The 20,587-nt window shown below is 44.9% G+C and overlaps 1 non-coding gene across 4 annotated transcripts in view; it reads right to left on the bottom strand.

Moving 5' to 3' along the window:
• The window catches only part of LOC102917143 (uncharacterized), a 54,031-nt gene that overhangs the window by 3,533 nt on the left and 29,911 nt on the right, over positions 1-20,587 (bottom strand). For all 4 annotated transcript variants that reach the window (XR_013047427.1, XR_013047430.1, XR_013047429.1 and 1 more), the window contains one exon: positions 8,874-8,956. This is a non-coding gene — a transcript (uncharacterized LOC102917143). The remainder of the gene's footprint in view (positions 1-8,873; positions 8,957-20,587) is intronic.

Raw genomic sequence — 20,587 nt, 5'->3', positions numbered from 1 at the left:
CCTTTTGAAAAAAATAAAACTGCTGGGAGCACAAACTACCTGCAGGGATTAATTACCTGCTAATAAGAGCTAATTACTTGAGGCTCTCTCCGGACATCCGGAACTGTCACTGGGAATCTGTGAAACAATTCACAAAAGAGCCAGTGACGAGAGCTGTCACTAGGTAGGGTCGTCTAGCATTTCCACAGTGCAGGAACCAGCAGTTTGAGAGCTAGACAGCTGGTTGGGTTAGTTATGGCCTCCTCTCTGAGGCTACCACAGCAGTCTGGGGCCTTCCGACTAGCACACGCTATGGTGGTGATTCTTGTGAAAACTACTACTGAAGAGCCAATCAGACGGAAGCAGAGCTGCTGCAGAAGATCTCAGCTCACAAAGTTGTCTTGACGAGACTGTCACTGGACTTGGTGTTGCTCTCTGACAGACACTTCGAGAACAATTTCTGTGGCAATCCTGACGCTCGCTTCTCGGTGAGGCAACCAAAACTTGAAATGTGTCCAGTGAGAAGCCCAGTCGGATGAACCCTCGGCACTGGGAGATGCCACCAGCTGCCTCGTGCTCAAAGGTGTTTGGTGAACGGGGGACTCAGCATGGATTTGGGGACCCTGAAGCTGCCTCGGGGTATCAGGAGACAGATCAGGTCCACGTAATTGGAGCATACACTGCACCCTGACATGTGCTAGGAACCCGAACAAAACATGGTGTGAGTTCAGTATGGCATTAAACAGTCAACATTAAACAGACTGGATTTCTCTCTGCGGTTGAGTTTACTTCTCAGTTCCCACTGTAACTGTTGGGGGTGGGCCCCATTCGGTTAAAATCCCCCACGGACGGTGGGGTCAGGTTTGGAAAAGTTCTGTTTTTTTGCTTTCTCTGAAAAGTTCTTCAAGGTAATACACTGAAGGGTTTTCTGTGAAAACCCTGGCTTACAAAACACATGGCCATCTGATGCCTTTACAAACGCTGGCTTGACATACTTCCGGCTCCCTAGATCACTCGTCACAGACAACAGACCTGACCAGAGGACTCGACACCTGTAACCCCGGAAAGTATGAAAAATAAAAAAAAAAAAGTATGGGCCAGGTGAGAGCAGAGTGCAGGTGAGGCAGAAAGGATGAAGTAGCTGGACATTTACACACTGTGGTTAAGTGTATTTGCGACTTCTATCCGGTCTGTGAGAATCAACTGATGGGAACGGAACAGGGTGTGGACTCTGTGCTGGGCGCTCTCCACACACTCTCACTATATTGATGGAAAACGACTCGAGATGGAATTTTAATCCCTATTTTACAGAGAAGGAAACCACATACCTTCATCAAAGTGACTTGCTAGGTTCAAGCATCGAGTGGGAGAAATGTCTAGATCCACACTAAGGTACTTCCTTCTTTTGCAGCTGGACTTCATTGCCCTGTATCCATCACCTTCTAGCTTTCTGGGGGACATGGTACCTGCCTTGAGGTCCTCTACAGATTCTGAAAGCCACAGGTTTTTTTTTTTTTTCTCCTCCCCCTCCTCCAGGGACAAAGACACTTTGGTCTTAACCCCGTGAAGCATCTTGTGCAAGGCAAGCATGTCCTTTCAGTTCTTAAAGTCTGCCCCTAGTGGATACAGGGAGCAGCTAAATGCTTTAAAATTTCACTGCTGTCTTGTGCACAACCTGAGCGAGGCTACCGAGGAGGTGGAGGTTGCAGCTTAGCTCGGCTCCTTCCTTCTCTTTATCTCTGTCTGGCTGCCCTGCCATTCTTGAGGAAAGGAGGATGAAAATCTCTGGAGGTCAGAGGAGAAAACCCGATACCCTCTGCTTACAGAACACTGCTTCCCTTTATTGGCATCAGAAGGGCAGTGGGAACGGAGGAGCCAAGGGAGCGGGGCCTATCATGGCCCTGCCTGATGCACCCTCTGCAGGCTGAACAGCTACGCATCCAAAGGTATGCATGGCTACCATGCGGAAGGCCAGAATTTCTTGTCTCCCTTATGGAAGTTTGCAGAAAGGCATCCAGCAATCATCTAAACGACGTGGGGTTGCAGTGAGAAGCCGAGCCAGGGCACACTTTCCTTTGCCAAGGCAGCTGAGTAAGAGGCACTGGAAGCCGTTTTTCCTCCTATGTTTCTGCTGCTTTCTGGGTCATATGCCTGTGAAAAAAAATAGCTGAGGGGCCTGAGTGGTCCAAGTGACTGAAAAATGACAGATTCTAGCTCATCAGAATCCCCTGCACTTCAGTACTGAGCACAGACCTGGGAAAAATTTAGCAACACTGTTTCCCCCGCTCCCGGATTCCAAAGAACAGCTCCCTTAGACATCTTGTGTGGACCAGTGGCTGCGATCTCAACAGGACTGGACATTCCAGAGCCTCAGCCACACACTCAACATCAGCAACACCTCTCATTACAGAAGAAGCATGCGGGAAGGGAGTGTGTATGGGGAGGGAAAGTAGCCAGTCTTCAAAAAAATAATACTCAAAGGCCTATCTAGGCTGTGGCTAATTTTTTATAGTAGTAATAGTGAGTGATTACTAAAGGAGTCATATATGCTGGACACCCTTGGTAAGGTCTGAATTATGAGATAGGAATTATAACCACCATCTTAGCACAACTCCCCGAGAATATGTTTCAATATGAAATGATTCTGTTGACGGGGGAAGGCATCATACAACGAAGCAAGTGGCAGAGCTCGGGTTTGAACCTGGGTTGTGGCATCGCGGACTCTGCTCTCCGACAGGGACGGACCTCTTTTCAACCAGGCTCCGCTAGAGGACTTAAGAGCCTGTGAATGCAACCCCCTTGAATGAAGCTCTTGAGGTCCAAACGATGGAGTTAAAAACAAGCCTATCTGCTTCCGGGACGATCATGACGTTCTGGACAGGCTTCCAGTTAAACAGGCAGAACTAACGCAATCCGTTTCAGAGCGGGGCTTGGCGGAAAGGCAAGCCTCGGTGAGCTGGTCCAGGGAGCACTCTCCTATGCTCCGCCAAGCAGGACGTGTGCATGTCAGAAGGATTTGCACGGCCGTTCTGCAAATGTCGGCACTGCACAAGGGCAGTTCCCACAGGCGGCGCGCACCTCTGGTGCACCTCTGGCACACCTCTGGCTAAGGCAGGCTAAGCAGAAGATGGGGGCAGAGCTAGGGTGGAAAGCTCCTTCCCCGAGAGCGCTCCGCCCCCTTTGTAAGCTCCATGGTAGCCCGGGCCAGAGGCAGAGGCAACACCACCTTGCCCCACCACAGCTGCCCACCTTCTTCCAAAGGCTGCAGCCCACGTGCTCTGTTTGTGAACAACTGCAGGCCCCTGTGGACCCAGAGCGATATTCAGATTCTATCCGGAAGCAGCACATAACAGCTGTTTCCAAAAGCCTGGGCCAGAGATGGTCACGGCAGTTTAGAATTTCCCTCCGAAGTGAGTTTTCAATGAAAATGTCAAGTTTAGAACCAAACACTCATTCACTTGTCTATGAAGGAGACATGTATCTCCTGATGGTTTAGAACAAGGACAGAATAGGGGAACGCGGACCTTCTTATTACTCAGATACACCAGGTACCTGGTAAGGCACAGCAGACCGCGCAGGTGCCCACACAAATCTGGAGCGGCCACATGTACTGTTGACTTTCTTCCCTTGGCTTCCTCTAGTCCAGAGCTCACCTAATGCCCCTCTCTGCCTCTGTTCCCATTATATTCAACGGCTCCTCTGTCTCCAACCTTTAACTTGAAATGGCCAAGCATCCAACTTCAGACGGCTTTTTCTTTATATTACAGACTTCCGTAGGTGGCCACCATGCATGCTTATAGCTCCAACTCTAGGCCTGCCATGCCCAAACCAAAACTGAGCCCAGACTCCTCTTTTTAAGTTTCATAGCATACATCTGGGCACGTATTTGCTTGGATATTCCACAGGTGTCTCACACACAAGTGCCAACCACCTCCCACAACCTGGGGCTACTTCCCATCCTCCCTCACCACCAAATCTAGACCAAGGGCAACAATCTCAGATTCCTTCACCCCATCTGCTAATACCCCGCCTGCACTAAGGGCCACTGAGTCTTCCTCCTGAATCATTTCATCCCCAAACCCACTGCATTCATTATTCTAAAGCCTGCAAACAGACATGCCACCTAAGATGTAACTGTTTCCCAATTTTCTTCCAACACTTCCCTGAAATTATCCCTCAAGTGGGGTGATCTCACCATATTTGTTAGGATAACTGATACATACAGGAATATCTGAATGGGCTGTTGGCGGCTGGTTCTGATTGGGCAGTGGTTATATCATGTCGTCAAATATTCGTAATATCCTCTACTTCAGTGGTTCTCAGACTTCCTAATGCTGTGACCCTTTAATACAGTCCCTCATGTTGTGATGACGCCAATCATAAAATTGTTTTCATTGCTACTATAAAACTCTGCTACTTTTAAGAATCTTAATGTAAATATCTGTGTTTTCCATTGTTCCTAGGCTACCCCTGTGCAAGGGTGGTTTCTGCCCCAAATGTGTTGTGACCCACAGGTAGAGAATGGCTGCTCCTGATGCTGTCCCTCGTTCATGACTTGATCAGTGCCCGAGACCGCACATCATGTACCCAGCTACTTTCCCAAATGGGGCTTTTAACATGGAGTCTACAGGCCACAAAGGTCCAGTGCTTTGGCGTATGAACTTGTCATTTATCCCTAACTATAATGGAATATTTCTTTCAATTATAAATACAGACAATAAGCCACTATATTATTAATACATATTTGTTCAAATCATAGTAAACTCACTGTAGATGAGTAAAAACAGATTGACACTCATTACTGCAAACTCAAAGAAGTAACTCTGTTATTATATCATTAATTATATTTAATTTTTAATTATATGTGTGTGCATGTGTCTGCCTGTGTGTCTATACACATGAGTGGAATTGCACAGAGGCTTGAGGCATCAGAACCCCTGGACCTGGAGATACAGCGGTTGTGGGTTGCCTGATGTGGATTTGTGAACTGAACCTGGGTCCTCTGCAAGAACAGTGCCCACTGCTAACCACTGAGCCATCTCTCCAGCACCTGTTATTACCTCTTCCTCTTCAATGTGTTAATAAAGGTGCCCGTGTCCTGGATCACAAATTAATTTTAGAGTATGTTGTTGACTGTATTTCAATATAATCCTATAAAAGCTTCCTGACTGATCTGTCTTTCCACCCACCCAGCTAGCACCCATTCACTGATGGTTCACCAGAGACTCTGAATGGTGCTGGACCCTCAGATGAAAATAAGTCCTCTTCTGTGGGTGTGGCGAGAGGAAGGCTGTGCATTCACACCGTGTGTGACAAATGTGATGTTCTAACTGTGAACAGGGAGCCATGGGAGCCACGGGATGCTGCAGCTGGGGAAACTTCCTGGAGATGACAGTGAGAGCCGGGTTCCAGGAAAAGTGGAGTTAGCCCGGGGAAGGGACAGTGCAGCCTCTGATGTCACCATCGCGCCATACTCCGTTGGAAGCAGCTATGATGCGGTATTTTCATCGGAAAGGGAAGCAACTCTTTACTGTCGGAGACTGAAAACCAACACAGCTGTCCAGGACTGGGAATCCATTCTGAAGCTCCTGCAAGGAAGACAGCTGACCTCGACTTCTCAGAGTTCAATTGGTCAGTTTCCCTAAATATATTCAAACTTCTCTTTGTGTGAGCAATGGGAATCAACAGAAGAAAATCTAATTGTGACTTTAAAGCCGAAGCCAGCCGATCAAGGTAGAAGAAGGGTCCGGGAAGCTTTCCGCATGATGTGGTAGACACCGTTTTTAGACTAGTTTTCGCATGGATTCTTGGCTAGGTGGTACAAAAATACGCTTTATGTAGTGGTTTGAGTTGAATAGTAGAAAGTTTTTGCATCAACGATGGTTCAGAAACTTCACGCTGGGCAGTGGGAATAGGCACGAAGGTTCTGAGTACCTCTGCCTCGGCGGAAATGGGAGAGGGCATTCTTAAACACAGCATCCAAGCAGAGCCATTTGCAGTCTCAGGAACTGGCTTTTGGCTTTGACTAAAACAGCAGTTCTCAACCTGGGGGTTGGGACACCTTTGGAGTCAAAGGACCCTTTCACAGAGGTGACCTAAGACCATCAGAAACCACAGATATTTATAAAATACCTCATAACAGTGGCAGAATTACAGTCATGAAGTATCGATGAAAAGAATTTTGTGGTTGGGGTCCCCACAACATGAGGAACTTCACTAAAGGGTCACAGTGTTAGGGAGGCTGAGGGTCACTGGAAGAAACGATCTCTGGAATCGGGGAGACAACGCCCACCTTTCTAGAACTGTGAGTCCAGTAAACTCCCCTTATTTTCCTAAGCTGACAGGACATACTATGTTGAGTCACTTTTATCAAAATTATGTTGCAGCATGTTTCCTCCCGTTTTTATTTCATAACAGGAAGTTGCCATCCATTTCCTGTCTGTATTTGCTCAGGAATGCTGGGGACCAGGGACCACCCTAGCTGAGTGGAGAGCTGCTCTTTGGCTGGTGAAGGCATTTCTTCACCTCACAGTAAGGGAGCTGCAGTGAGACAGTTATGGACCTGCACACCAGTAGGACCAGCGACACCGGACCAGACTTCTATTCTACCTTGCACTTGATGGTGTCACCTTAGAAACACACTTATTCCCTGGAGCCTGAGAGCTTCTTCCTGAGCCTGTGTTAACGTCAACCTTGAAATGTTGACCACCAGCAGGCTCCCAGGTTTCTCCCGAGAAAGTGTCAGGAAACATCCAGCCCTGCCTGTTGCCATGAGCAGACCTCTACCTGGGAATGGTTCACACGTGCATATGGGTTTAACTTAGCACAGGATAAGGTAGCCGCCTCTCTGACCTCTTTCTGAGCACAGCGGACACACAAGATCCAGAATGAGAAGTATTTTACAGCAGCTGGCTTCCCCAGGTGGCAGGACCGCCTCTAACGTGACAGCCCACTCACTCCCCAAGTGTGAAGTTTGGAAGTGAGTGTCTGCCAGTCTTATTATAAAGCAGGAGGTGAATTGTTTTTTTACAAACTTCCAACCTGGAGAACTTAAATGCATTCTGGAAACAGACTCATTTATAATTTAACTACAAAAGAAAATGCTGTTTTCTGGTAATTTCATACCCTCAATGCTGGAAGTATTTCAGAGCCCTGGAGAATAAGTAGGTCCTCCTTGTCCAACCTTATCCAGTCAGCTAGGAACAGCTTCCTCTTGAGTCAACATTTCTATCTCTAGACAACTGCTGGTTAGGAAATATGAAGACCACTAATATGATGATCATATGATGATGTAAATATGATGACATAAACCAACAGATAATAGCATTTTCCCAGGTACTGCTGGAGTGAATATTTTTAATACAAGGAAATCTTTTCTAAGCAACAGATATAATGCTTGCTTTCAGAAAGCTGTGTTGGGGGTTAGAGAACTATGAATCACCACTGTGGACAGGCTTCAGTCTAATGTCTCACAGTTAAGAAGAGATCTTCACTGCAGTGCGCTACCTAGGATTTGACCTGCAGGCCCTATCAGTAGAATGATCAGGGATCATTCTACTGTCCCCAGCAGATGTCAGTGTTCCACACCAGCTGTAAAGTTCTAGGTCAGTGTCATCTCCAGAGGCACACAGCAAGGCACACATGCACTTCAAGAAACTTCTAGTAACGGTGTTAAAGAGTCTGAAGGAATGAGTAAAATTACTGTAGATGTATTTTAAACATATTCACTACAATCCATCTAAACTATTTCAATGTAATCAATATATTAATGACATATTTTCCTCCTAAGCTACTAATGTTTTTCTGCCTGTGCTGAGGCTGAACTCAGTCCTGAACAGTACCACGCAAACTCTCTACCACTAATCTGCATCCTGAGCACCAGGTACTAATGTCCTGAAAGTCAATGTGCACTTAACTTATGAAACATCTCAATTCAAACTAACTACACATATTACTGCTGGTATGTGGGTGTGGGAGGTTAACAGTGCTGCTCTGGGCTGGGGTGAAGTTCAGCGCAGGTCATGTGCCTGCAGCATGTGTAAGGGCCCAAGTTTTATGGAACTAAAGCAACTGAACAAAAACAGTGCAGAATGTGGCTGGAGAGATGGCTCAGAAGTTAAGAGCACTGGCTGCACTTTCAGAGGTTACGGGTTCAATTCCCAGCACCCACATGGCAAGTCACAACTGTCTGTAACTCCATTTCTAGGGTATCTGTAACATTCTCTACAGACATACGTGCAGGCAAAACACCAATGCACATAAAATAAATAAATAAATATCTAAAACAAACAAACAAAAATCAGCGCAGATCTACCCTCTGCAGGATGATACAGAGAGATGATGTTCCAGAAGCCCCACGGCTATCTACGTATTAGGACCTTAGGGCATATTCTAAATCATGGTGGCTTTAGAGCTTCAGATAGTGGCACTTCCAAATGTTTGTGTGAGTGAGTCTAGCATTTGCAGGTATCACACATATCCTGATAGCTCAGAAAGCTGCTTTTTATGTGAGAACAAGACAGCCCTGTGTGTTGGAGAATGAGAAAGCCAGGTTTCCTGTTCATTAGGTCACATGCAAGGTTAGCTCCTCTCCACTGTTTGAATTGTTACACTTCAATAGAACTCATTTATTCTACAGTGCTATTGAGACTTCTCAGCTTAATACTTTGTTAAAAGCACGGATTTTTTAAAATCAATTTAACAAAACAAGTGGCAAAATAAACGTCTGTAGCTGTCATCAGCTTTACTTTCTCCATGTAACTTTCAAGGGTAACGGAACCTCGTCTAAATCCACAAAGGCTCAACGCCTTCAGTTCTTAGCCAGTTCTAGCCTCGTGCCCTCAGTCAGTGTTTCTCCCCATCAACTGATGTGCCTGCAGCCTCAAAGTGCTTACCTTAGGTAAATGTTCCTTTATGATTTCATCAGCTCTCTTCCGCACTTGTATCATTTCTTGGCCTCCGAGGTAGGCAGCATTAGCTTCATTAAAAAACAAAGAAACAAACAGTTAAACACTTAGAATATACAGAAGAGACACAAATATCAAATATAATTTCAACAAATTCATGCTTCCTTCCTCTAGAGGCCAAGTGCTATGTGATGTTAGGAATGGGAGTCTAAAAGATGTACATGAGCTCTCTGGCAGGCTGGCAAAGGCAAGGTGTGTTTACAGAGGACCTGTCTCCAAGGTTTAGCTGACCCTGGGAGGGGCAGCCGACCCTGGCCAGCAAGGCCCCACGATGCCAATGCATCACAGGTCACAAGAGCATGACCAACACCCTTCGGGCAAGTGAGAAGAGCCCTTCCTGTATTCTCCCCCACCCCATGACAGCCTGGGAACATCAAACGATAAAAGCAGAGAATTGTAAAATTCACTTCACTGGTTTCTCTTTTCTCAGAATCTCTGCTTTTCGCTGTCCAGCACCCAGTGTCTTAACAACTTCTGCTTTCACATTTTGTTTGTTTTTTTTTTTTTTTCAGTTGTTTTAGGCCAGAGGGCAAATGAAATCCATCTTACTCATCTCAGGAGTGGAGGAGCTCGGTGAGGTTATTGCCATTGGAAATGAAAATCCACTTGAGATTTTCCCAATGGAGGGGTTTGGAAACAAGCAATTGAAACACGCTGGCTGCCACTTTTACAACTCAGAAGGCTTCATTAAGAGATTACACTTTCTGTCTCTGGAAACATCTAGAAATGTGACACCCCTCAGATTTCACGAGGAAGACTTTATGGCTCTGTTAACAGATTTAATTCAGAAATCATTTTGACTAACACTGGCTAAAGTTTAGATGCTTCTAACTTTACTACAAGTTCTTGGGTACAAGATTTTATCAAAATACCAACTACAAGGCACCGAGTCACAATTTGGTGCCACAGAGAAGTAGAATTCAAGTCACACTTGTGAGACCTGGGAGGCCCCTCCTTGGCTGCCATGTAGTGGTTAGGCCCTCTTACAGCCCACATGTGAGCTTTATCAGTAAGCACCCAACATTTCCAGGTGGCCTTTCTACTGTACTCCCAGGCTGGAGTGTTATCCAATGGAGGGTATGGAATCAAAGCTCCTATTGCCAGAAATCCATACTCTGTAGGTCAGGGACAGACTCTCAGTGAACAACACACCATTCCTCTGCAAGCCACCCCAACAAAGTCTCAAATCCCCAGTGTTTACTCTCTGGAAACTCCGACAGAGCATCCCAGCATCATCCCCTTCCTCCTCTTGAAATCACCCCAGGGCTATTAGGTACCAGACAAGAGACCACCCAGAGACTTTAGATATTATAACAGGCAATCCTAGATCTCCCCAGCCAGGTGCCCAGCCCGCCTCATCCCATCCTCCATGAAACCCACAACACAGGCTCTGGGTCATCTGTCCCTTCTGCCTCCTGGCCTAAAAGGGTGCCTCCTTGTGTGGACCTGTCTGGTGTGGCATGTCCCCACCACTGGGAGCTGTAGGCAATCCCCTCTCCTCTCAAAGGCAGCTGTCTGCATGTCCATCCTCCTCCATATCTGACTGACACAACTCTAAAAGCATTCTGCATTGAGGAGACAGGGCCTCCGGGAAGGTGAACGCAGGGGCTTTGGCCGAGCAGAGCAGTGGAGAGGAGAGAACTCCCGTGACTGAAAGCTCCAGAGATCGACAAGGGTCACCCTTGAGTTCTAGCTGAGCACTGACCAGCAGCACAGTCATGAGACAGACAGTCGGAATTCAGGGAATGAAACTTCAGAAGGGATTGCAGGAACAATCCTTGTCCTGGATACTGTTTCTGCCAGAGCAGGGGAAAAAGTCTTAATGAACAACACAGGACCTAGAGGACTCAGGGTGGCCTTTGGAACCCCATGTCAAGAAGTCAGACTTTCAGATGTGGCTAACTTGGCCATGCTGCATTCAGCAATGGCCACATTCCACAGGAGAGCTGGGATGTGGACCCACAGGTCTTCAGAATAGGAGATAAACGGGCTCTCCTGGGAATTAAGAGACTGCCTAAGAACGGAGACATATATGCACCATATGGCAAAAGTACTGGCATCTAGATATATTTTAAAATTTCTAGAAACCAACAAGAGGTGATGACCAAACATCGAAAAGGGTACAGACTTGAACAGGAAAAAAAATCTGAATAATTTGAGGTGCTCACATTTCTGAAAATAACGCTTTCATAGTGAATATACTCCATCCTATTTTTATTTTTGCTTTGTTACCTCGTCATTTTCCAGCTAAGTATACTTTTTTTCTTTTCTCTTAAACAAGACTTTCTGTTTCTTCCCAGGTAACCGCTCTGTGTAAGCCATCCTTGTCATTCCTCGGCAAGGCTCCCAATGCAACTCAGTGTTCAGAAATAATAGTACCAAACCAAAGTGAAAACACACAGCTCTTGGCAATGACTGATACCCGAGTTCCAGGCACTACTGAGAAGGAAAGGTCTACTACAAGGACCGTGGAAATGAAAACACGAAGGATGACACAGGAAACAGTGGTTTACTTAGGTTTCATTAAAGCCTAAATACAGGTGCACAAAGGTTCACAAGGAGCGCAATGCTCTGATCTCTTTGCTATGATCACCTTCTGACATGTCTGACTTTCAAGTGTCACCATGGAGTGGAGTGACCTCAGGTGTCCAGGAGAAAGGCTGAAGGGTTCAGGGCAGCTGAGAGAGGGCGGATGGCCCAGGACCAATAGGGCACTGACATCATAGCACAGTGTCGCTGGGTTTTCCAAGTGCTCAAAGCCTGCAACAAAGGCTGCAGTCTGTACAAATGTGGTCTGTCCTGATGCCGTCCACATGGCCAGGCTCAGTCACCTCTGTTCTGTAACTCCTGTGGCCTGTTCTGATGCCATCCACATGGCCAGGCTCAGTCATCTCTGTTCTGTAACTGACCTAGGTCTGACTTCCTCTAAGTATCACTCACGTCCTGTTCTTCTGACAGCAGACACACTCACATGGCCCCCACTGCCTCTCCGCTCCACTGGTAACCAGTGGCCGCTCATTACAACCGTCCATCGGTGCGCAAACAGTGTGTTCACCACAGGGAAAGATGTACCGAGTGGTCGGTGGTGAACGATTACTAATTTCTCATATTTTAGAATGGAAGACAATTTAAAATGTAAGTAAAAAAGCTATTCAGAAAAACAATAACACATTCCTAGAATTTTACATGAGAGATGAGGTCCTATAGCCATATCATTACCCTTGGTCCTAAATCGAGCACAGACAAACACTTTCTTTCTGTTCTTTTCTTCTTGGATTTCAGGCTGAGCTTCCTCGGATCACTAGGTCCTCAGGTGGGCTTCATGAACAGACTTTCAGAGGATCACCTGAGTGAGAGGGTAGGTCACATGGGTTTCTGGTCTCTTTGTAGTTAAATAAAAAATTATTCTGGGACTAAATGAAATTTAGTGAGAAGAAATTTGTGATCTGTGGTGAAGCTTGCTGTCATTAGCTCGTTAGACAGTCTAAAAAGTTATATCCACGTATATTAAGGAAGGGGAAAGATTATGAATGTTTCTTTCACAAGAATTATTTACAAAGAACCATAACCCGGCAGGACTTCCTCAGGTCTTGGGTTACATTTCCCTCGTTAGGTAATGGAAAAGAATTAAAAATATCAGGTCAGCCTAACTAAAAGACCTTCAAACATTTTAAATACTTAACTGTTTGACCTAGATACTGTTGAGCTAAGATATATTTTCTTTTAGCTTTGATCAGAAAATCTAATTTAGCTGTCTTAGTGGGAAGACCATGTCTCATGAAACGGAAGCCCATCCACTCCAGGGAAAATATGTAGTACCAAACATTCCAGAGTTGAAATTAATGGGGGAAATCCACGTATAGTCTTTAAGAACAACACATTAGACAATCTAGTTACAATCTAATTGCCCCATGGATGCAGAGGTAATGCTTACACTGTATCCTAATTGAGTCAGGGCTGCTCTCTAGCTGGGAAGTGACATTTTTCTCCCTCCCACTGGAGAAGAACTCTAACGTCACAGAACTGGGCCTGCGAGAGGAAGGGTGGGGACGTGATGGAGCAGAGGTGCCCTCTTTGCCAAGGGGTGGCAGCACCTGAAATGACTGGGTATTTGGGTTCATGAAGTTTCTGAGCCTATAACAACAAAGACGTGAGCACAAACTGAAGGACACGGAAGGATGCCCTATCTGGACAGGGCAGGATTTACAGTCTCCCACTTGGACTAGCCAACTTCCTGCATTTGTCTCCATGAGATGTCTCCTGGAGCACAGACATTACATAATACACACATACATACATACATACATACATACATACATACATACACACACACACACACACACACACACACACACACACACACACACACACCAGGGCGGCCTGCAGTCCAAGTGGCAAGTTAAAGGTCGTCCTCTGAAGGGCAACTGGACCATGGAGCAGGTCCGCAGACGGAGGATGTAGCTGGACCAAAAAAAGCACTGGGAAAGATTTCTGACCTGATCTTCTGTTAATTCTTCTTAATTACACCACTAAGGTGGCCCCTAGGAATACTGGTTACCAATATTCCAGGGCATGAGATGTGGCTGGGCCCCCTAACAACCATCAGGCTGAGGATATCTCTTAAGAGCATCGCCCTTTCAGAGGGTGTTGCATCCCCTGGGACTAGAATTATGGACAGTTGTGAGCTATTATGTGGGTGCTAGGGGAGCAGGCAGTGCTCCTAACCACTGTGCCTCTCTCCAGCTCCATCCCTTTTTTTTCTCTTTTGTTTGCTTTTTGAGACAGAGTTTCTCTGTGTAGCTTTGCACCTTTCCTGGAACTCGCTTTGGAGACCAGGTTGGCTTCCAACTCTCAGAGATCCCCCTGCCTCTGCCTCCTGAGTGCTGGGATTGAAGGCGTGCGCCATCACTACCCGGCATAGAAACTATGTTCAATTGTGCAAAGCATCCATGTTTTTGGCGTGATTTTTTTTTTTTTTCTGTTTTGGCTTTTTGAGACAGGGTTTCTAAGTGTAGCTTTGGTGCCTGTCCTGGATCTCGCTCTGTAGACCAGCCTGGCCTCAAACTCACAGAGATCCTCCTAGCTCTGCCTCCTGAGTGCTGGGATTAAAGGCGTGCACCACCACCACCACCACCACCACCACCACCACCACCACCACCACCACCACCACCACCACCCAGCTTAATTCTTTAATAGATTTGAAATTTTATTTAATGTGTGTGTGTGTGTGTGTGTGTGTGTGTGTGTGTGTGTGTGTGTGTGTGAGAGTGTACATGTGCCATGGTGCACATCTGGGAATTAGAGACAATTTGTGGGAGTCAGTTCACTCCTTCCACTGTGGCCTTAGGATGTCCAGCTTGGCACCAGTCCTGGCCTTATGTGGAAACACTTTAAGGTAAACATAACACACCCACAGGAGGCACGTCAGATATAAACGTGCAGCACAGCAGGTCACTGTAAAGCGAACAGGGAGGCTGGGAGGATGCAGAGAGCCCAAGCCTGCCTTGGGTCTCCAGTCACAAGGCTTCAAGTCAACATCCGTCACCTCCCAATGGCAGCTCTTCCTCTGCCCCCCATCAGCGCTCACCCTCCCTTCACAACCAAGATCCTCTGCATAATGAAGTGTGCGGTCCACAGCACACACGAGTGTTCCTTCTTTATTCAGCTCACGTTTACAAACCATCCTTGCTGAGCTCAGCCTCGCTAACGTTCCACCTCATGAACGTACACACGTTCTTCATTTTACCGATAGTTGTCTGAGTGGTGTGCGATCTTTGTTCAGATCTTACTTTCTGATCTGGTGTTTTCTGACTGAAGAACACAGCACCGTTCTTGCAAGGGCAGGTCCTGAGGACGACTCTCCTCAGCTGTTTATGTCTGAGAGTGGTTACTTTTCCTTAACCTTGGAAGGATAATCTCACAGGGCAGAGATTCCAGATTGGTGTTTTTATTTTTTCTTTTGTTTTTCCTCCTTGACACTAAATATGTCATGTCTTCTCTCTTCCTGTCTGTGTGGGTTTCATGAAGTTGGAAGCGATTCCTGCCTTCGCGTCTCTGTGAGTAACACGATTGTTTTTTCTCCTTGTCTCTCTGGATTTCAGTATTTTGACTTTCTGTAGTTTGGAAACGCATGCCTAACTAGCGTGTTCAAGGGAGGTGTAAATCCAGTGTGGTGTCTTCTGAGGTCCCTGCCTCCCTTGTGGGGTGTCTGACATGAATTTAGTCACTATCTTTTACAGTTACTTTCTGTTTCTTTCTCCCCATGGTATTCCTGTTACTCTTGTTACATCTTTTGTCGAGTCCCACAGTCTTCCCATACTAACTTTTCCTGGTTCTCTTTGCTTTGTGACTTTAAAGGTTTCTACTGAGACATCCTCAAGCTCAGAAATTCTTACCGTGCTCAAGTTACTCACCAACCTAACGAAGTCTATCTTCAACTCCGTTACAGTAGTTTTGATGGGCAGTATCCCCACACCTCGAAGGAGTTCCCTCTCTGCTCATGTTGGTCACTTGTTCTATTTGAACTTTTAATGTGTTCGTCACAGCTGCTCAAAATTCCTGACCTGAAAATCCTCACATCCCTGCATACATGGGTCTATTGCTTACTCCACTTCTCAAGTTGTGCCTTTTTTACTCAGCACGCCTTGTAATATTTTCTTTTTCTTGTTAGCTAGACACCCGGGGGAAATTAGCTTCTGCAACGATGGTGTTAGAAACAGAGTACTCTTGTGTAGTTCACATGGAGCTTTGTCTCTCTATGTGTTAGAAGTACAAGCAGATAATTCTACAACATCTTCTGTGAGAGCCTGGTTGAGCCCTTAGGTGAGTCATTTCAAAATTATATGGTCCGCACACATCTGAGACCTCGTGCATATTTTAAACTTCACGGTTTTCTACTCCGAGCCTTCAGGAATTAGTCAAGCACTGTGCAGCTTTCCTACCACGGCACTGGCTCCCACCAGGGTGTCAACTTGTGACTCTCCACTCTGCTAAGTTGTCACACCTTGTACACCCCCATCTTTCCCTCTGATCTTTGGTGGCCCTCAGGCCTGCCTGGCTCTACAAGGGATCTGGGCATCTGAACTCGGCCCTCACGCACGCATGGCAAGGGCTCTGCCTGGGGAGTCATCTCCCCAGATCCCTCTCGATTTTTAGAGAGCGGTTGTGTGAAATTGTTCTGAAGGAAGAGAATCAGCATCTTCTCACCCATACAGGGCATCAAGGACAGAAACAAAGAAATGATCCACCCAATGGGTTTACCTGCAGTTACTTTCAGGACTAGCAGCAACTTATGGGTGGCTACACTGTTATAAAAACCTCTCTTTCCCAGCAACTGTTAATTGTTACTCCCTGGGGAGGGGGTGGGACTTCGTGAGCCCCTCCCCTGCCCAAAGATGGAAAGTTAATGAGCTGAATTCTGTACAAGTATCCTTCCAGTAATTACAGCTGCATACTGTTCAACAAGACAATGGCCACATGGTGTCTAAAGGACTGTGTGCCACAACAGCTACCCTGGCATATCCTCAGTGACACAACTTTGTTGCTTTGAGGTGTATGTCCCAGGTGATTAGTGATGTTGAATGAATTTTCAGAGATGTATTGCCAATGGTATTTCTCTTTTGAAGACATATCTAATCAAGTTTTTGATCTTTCCTAATTGAGTTTTGTTTTCTCTTTTCAACAAATTTTTATATATTAACCTTTGTTTATCGTGTTTGTGGGGGGGCATGCACACACAAAGTGCACACACGTACATTACAGCATCTGGGAGGGGGCTGGTTCTTTCCATCTACCATGTGGGACTCAGGGATCTACCTCAGGCTGTCAGGCTTGTGAGCCCATGCCGTTACCCAAGAAGCCATCGTGCCCACCTGGTCTCTTCTTTTCCAGTTACTGTTCTCTCACTGTGTGTGTGTGTGTGTGTGTGTGTGTGTGTGTGTGTGTGTGTTTAAGAAATTCATCTCTAACTGGAATTCAAGAATTTGTTTTTTCATTCAAAATGTTTCTTTATAATAAATTAGACATGTTGATGTAGCAGGAATCTTAAATGTCTTATTAAAATCAAACCTGAGGCCAAGTATTGGGGTGAACACTGGAATATCAGAGAGACAGAACAAGCCACAGCTAACCTCACCTGACCAACTTCTCAGCTGATCTTGTTTCCTCAGACTGGAAGCCTCTGTGTCCTCATATCCGAATGATTCTCAGCTGAACTGTGCTGCTAAAAACCTAAAAGCTTAATCAGCCAAATGCTTCTAGATTCTGGTCCTCACGCCTTATATACCTTTCTGCTTTCTACCATCACTCCCTGGGATTAAAGGCGTGAGTCACTACACTTGGCTGTATCCTTGAACACATGGATTTCTGCCTAGCTCTGCCTCCCAAGTGCTGAGATTAAAGGCGTGTGCTACCATTTGCCTATTCTCTATGTTTAATATTGTGGCTGTTCTGTCTCTGACCCCAGATAAGTTTATTAGGGTGCACAATATTTCCGGGAACACAATACCACCTCATTTCCCTTTTTTTTTGTTTAAAATTAAAAAAAGCTTATAACTAATACAAGAAAAACTATCCAATAAGTATATACAGTCTATACAGTCAAGCATTACCGATGTCGAGTCTATTAACATTTGACAGATTCAGACAAAAAACTCCATTATATATATTAACAATGTCCAGTCCAGTAACATTTGATAAACTCAGACAAAAAATTTTCATTACTTATCCTATTTAAAACAAGTAGTTCCTTTTTAAAAGTATTTTTTCTTTTCATAATAGATTCAGTAATCTACCTTTTGTCATTTTTATATCTTCCCCTTTTTTCTTTTTAGTGTAGATTCAGTGATCTACCCATATCTATATTCTTTTTCCTTTTTTTAAACAAAACCTCTGAATCTAATCTCTATGTTCAGCTTTTTTCCTGACCATTAATGATTAACAACTTGTAACCAACTGTCATAAACAATGACAATTATCCATAAGTCACTGAACGACCAAAAAACTACCCACCCCACCTCTTGGGAATGTGGGCATAGTTTTCTTTAAATTACTTCCTGCTTTCTGGGGGTGAAGACATCTTTAGGGGATCCTGAAAAGAAAATTTTGGGGCTAATTGTCAAGTCCTGTATCATTTGTTCAGTCTCTGCATAATGAGAAAGTTCAGGGCTTGTTACAAGTCCTTGTTCGAATCGCCTGTCAGGCTGGCTCATCTCAGCTAGTCATCTCGAAATTGTCCTGAACAGTTTGTAGTCCAAAGTCGATCTTTCCATGGTGTTAATCAGCTTAATGGTTTTACCATAGTCCATGTGGAATCATCTTTGTGGAGTCCTGTCTTCCTTTTGAAGATTTCAAAGTTGCTGTTAGGCGTAGTCATGGTTCCCTGCAGATTTTTTTTATTATTATTTAAACTGTTTGGCCTAATGGCTCAGGCTTCTAGCTATCTAGTTCTTACATCTTAAATTAACCCATTTCTATAAATCTATACCTTGCCACGTGGCTCGTGGCTTACCGGCATCTTCACATGCTGCTTGTCATGGTGGCGGCTGGCAGTGTCTCCCTCTGCCTTCGTGTTCTCTCAATTCTCCTCTCTGTTAGTCCTGCCTATGCTTCCTGCTTGGCTACTGGCCAATCAGTGTTTTATTTATTGACCAATCAGAGCAACACATTTGACATACTTTCACTGTGTGTGTGTGTTTAAGAAATTCATCTCTAACTCGAATTCAAGAATTTGTTTTTCATTCAAACTGTTTCTTTATAATAAATTAGACATGCTGCTTCTTATCTTCTCTACAGTGTAGTCCCAAGCCTTTGGCTGTCTTACAGCAGTTGTGGGTCTGTTCTCTGATTTCAGATATCAATGAATGTTTGACCATTTCCTTCATGCATTTATGTCTCTTTCTGTGTGAAATCAACGCAATTTCTCCTGTGTGTGTGTGTGTGTGTGTGTGTGTGTGTGTGTGTGTGTGTGTGAGTTTCCTGAGAGGTGGGTTTCTGTCTCTTTTAAATCTTCTGCTGTGGCCAGTTCCTTTCTCATGGTAGCCTGTTGGATGACATTGCCCAAATGCCAAATTTGGTCAGGGGTGCCCTGGAATTCTCCCTTTGTGTCTCTCGCTAATATGGAACAGAGATATGAGAGTGAAAACTGAGGAAGTTTTTTTCTTTCTAGTCATATCTTGTTTTTTCTTGCTCCTATCTCTCAGCTAAATATTCAGCTATTTCCTGTAGACGTTTTCTTCCACCACAATAGTTGAGATATTTTGTTTCATTTTGGTCACAACAAATGAGCTTCTCTGGTTTTCCTCCTCTGTCCAGTATAAATGTATTGTTCCTAGAGTTCCTGTATGGCCTGGATGATGAGGAAAAATGCTTTGGGCGGAGGTGGGAGACAAGAGCTTTTTCAGACAACTTGAAATGCTGCTTTGGTAGCAATACATTGCAAATGCTTCCAAATGCTTCTTAAGCAAAATGCAGCATTTCAGCCACAACATAATCTGAGATTCTGAAACTCACAGAGACACTCCATTTTGTAAAATTTCTCATGTTATAATGCAAGTTTTTGCCATGTTACTTCAACACCAAGCAGCATGCTTTAGGAGTATGAGCGGTGAAACTAATGAAAAATCTTTCAGGAATCGGAACGGTGTTATATTAACCAGTGACTTCCCACCTCCCAATTCAGAGTTCCATTTTTTAGGTAATTCTAATGTCACGAGTCCTTTGATCCTGAAAGTGATAGAGATGCTGTGTTTGACTTAGGGAGACTTAACAGATTTCAAATGGGCGGGTCTATGCAAAGCAGTCCCTCATAGTGAGACAGGAAGAGCTTCTCCTCTGTCCTGTGCAGGTTTCCCAGGTGGGGAGCTATCTCCCCTTCACATCTTGCAAGAAGAGCTCACCTCCAGACCAAGGAGCAAGGTGCTTGGTAGCAGCTGAGGGAAATACATAGAGATGGAGAAACTGAAATCTCAGTTGCTAGGTCCTGGGGTGACAATCTGGTAAGGAAGCCAGGCTGGCCACAGCTATGGCCACACAGGCTCTTCTTGGACAGTCAGTGTTCTTCATAATCCTCGGGTAGACTTCTGTGTGCGGGTAAGGAAGGCTGGGCTGTCACTTTCTTTTCTCACCTGTGTCTAAGTTCCTTTGTATAAAAAGACTTTGCTGAGTTGCAAAGCATGGTCCCTTCCCCACTATGGAGAAGGGTTAGTAAAATGACACAATTGTGTATTCTCTGGGTCTTGGTTTTTATTTTCCAGAAAAGTATGGACTATTGATTTATTCAATTTATTTAATAGTTCAAGCTTATCCAGGGTATTTCTTCTCAAATTTCCTTTCATATATTCCCCCCTGGGCTTTCGTCCATTTTATTTGAATCTCCAAATTCACTCGCATAAGGTTATTTATAACATCCTGTTTTATACTTCAATCTCTGCACTACTAGCAATGATGTCACTACTCACAATTCTTATATTGCCTATAGTGCCTGAAGGAGCACACTTTTGTAACTATAAAGCAAGTCACTTCATTTTTAGTTAACTTTTTCTCTTGGGGCTTATTTTGTATAGTATTACCCAGCTAAAACAGCTTTCTCTTGGCAAATATTTCAAGATAAGGCTTTTCCTATTCTTTTATTTTCTACATTTCTA

Source organism: Peromyscus maniculatus, chromosome 22 (genome assembly GCF_049852395.1).
Source record: "Peromyscus maniculatus bairdii isolate BWxNUB_F1_BW_parent chromosome 22, HU_Pman_BW_mat_3.1, whole genome shotgun sequence".
NCBI lineage: Eukaryota > Metazoa > Chordata > Mammalia > Rodentia > Cricetidae > Peromyscus > Peromyscus maniculatus.
The sequence above is the reverse complement of the archived record's forward strand: the minus strand, read 5'-3'. Positions and strand labels throughout refer to the sequence as shown.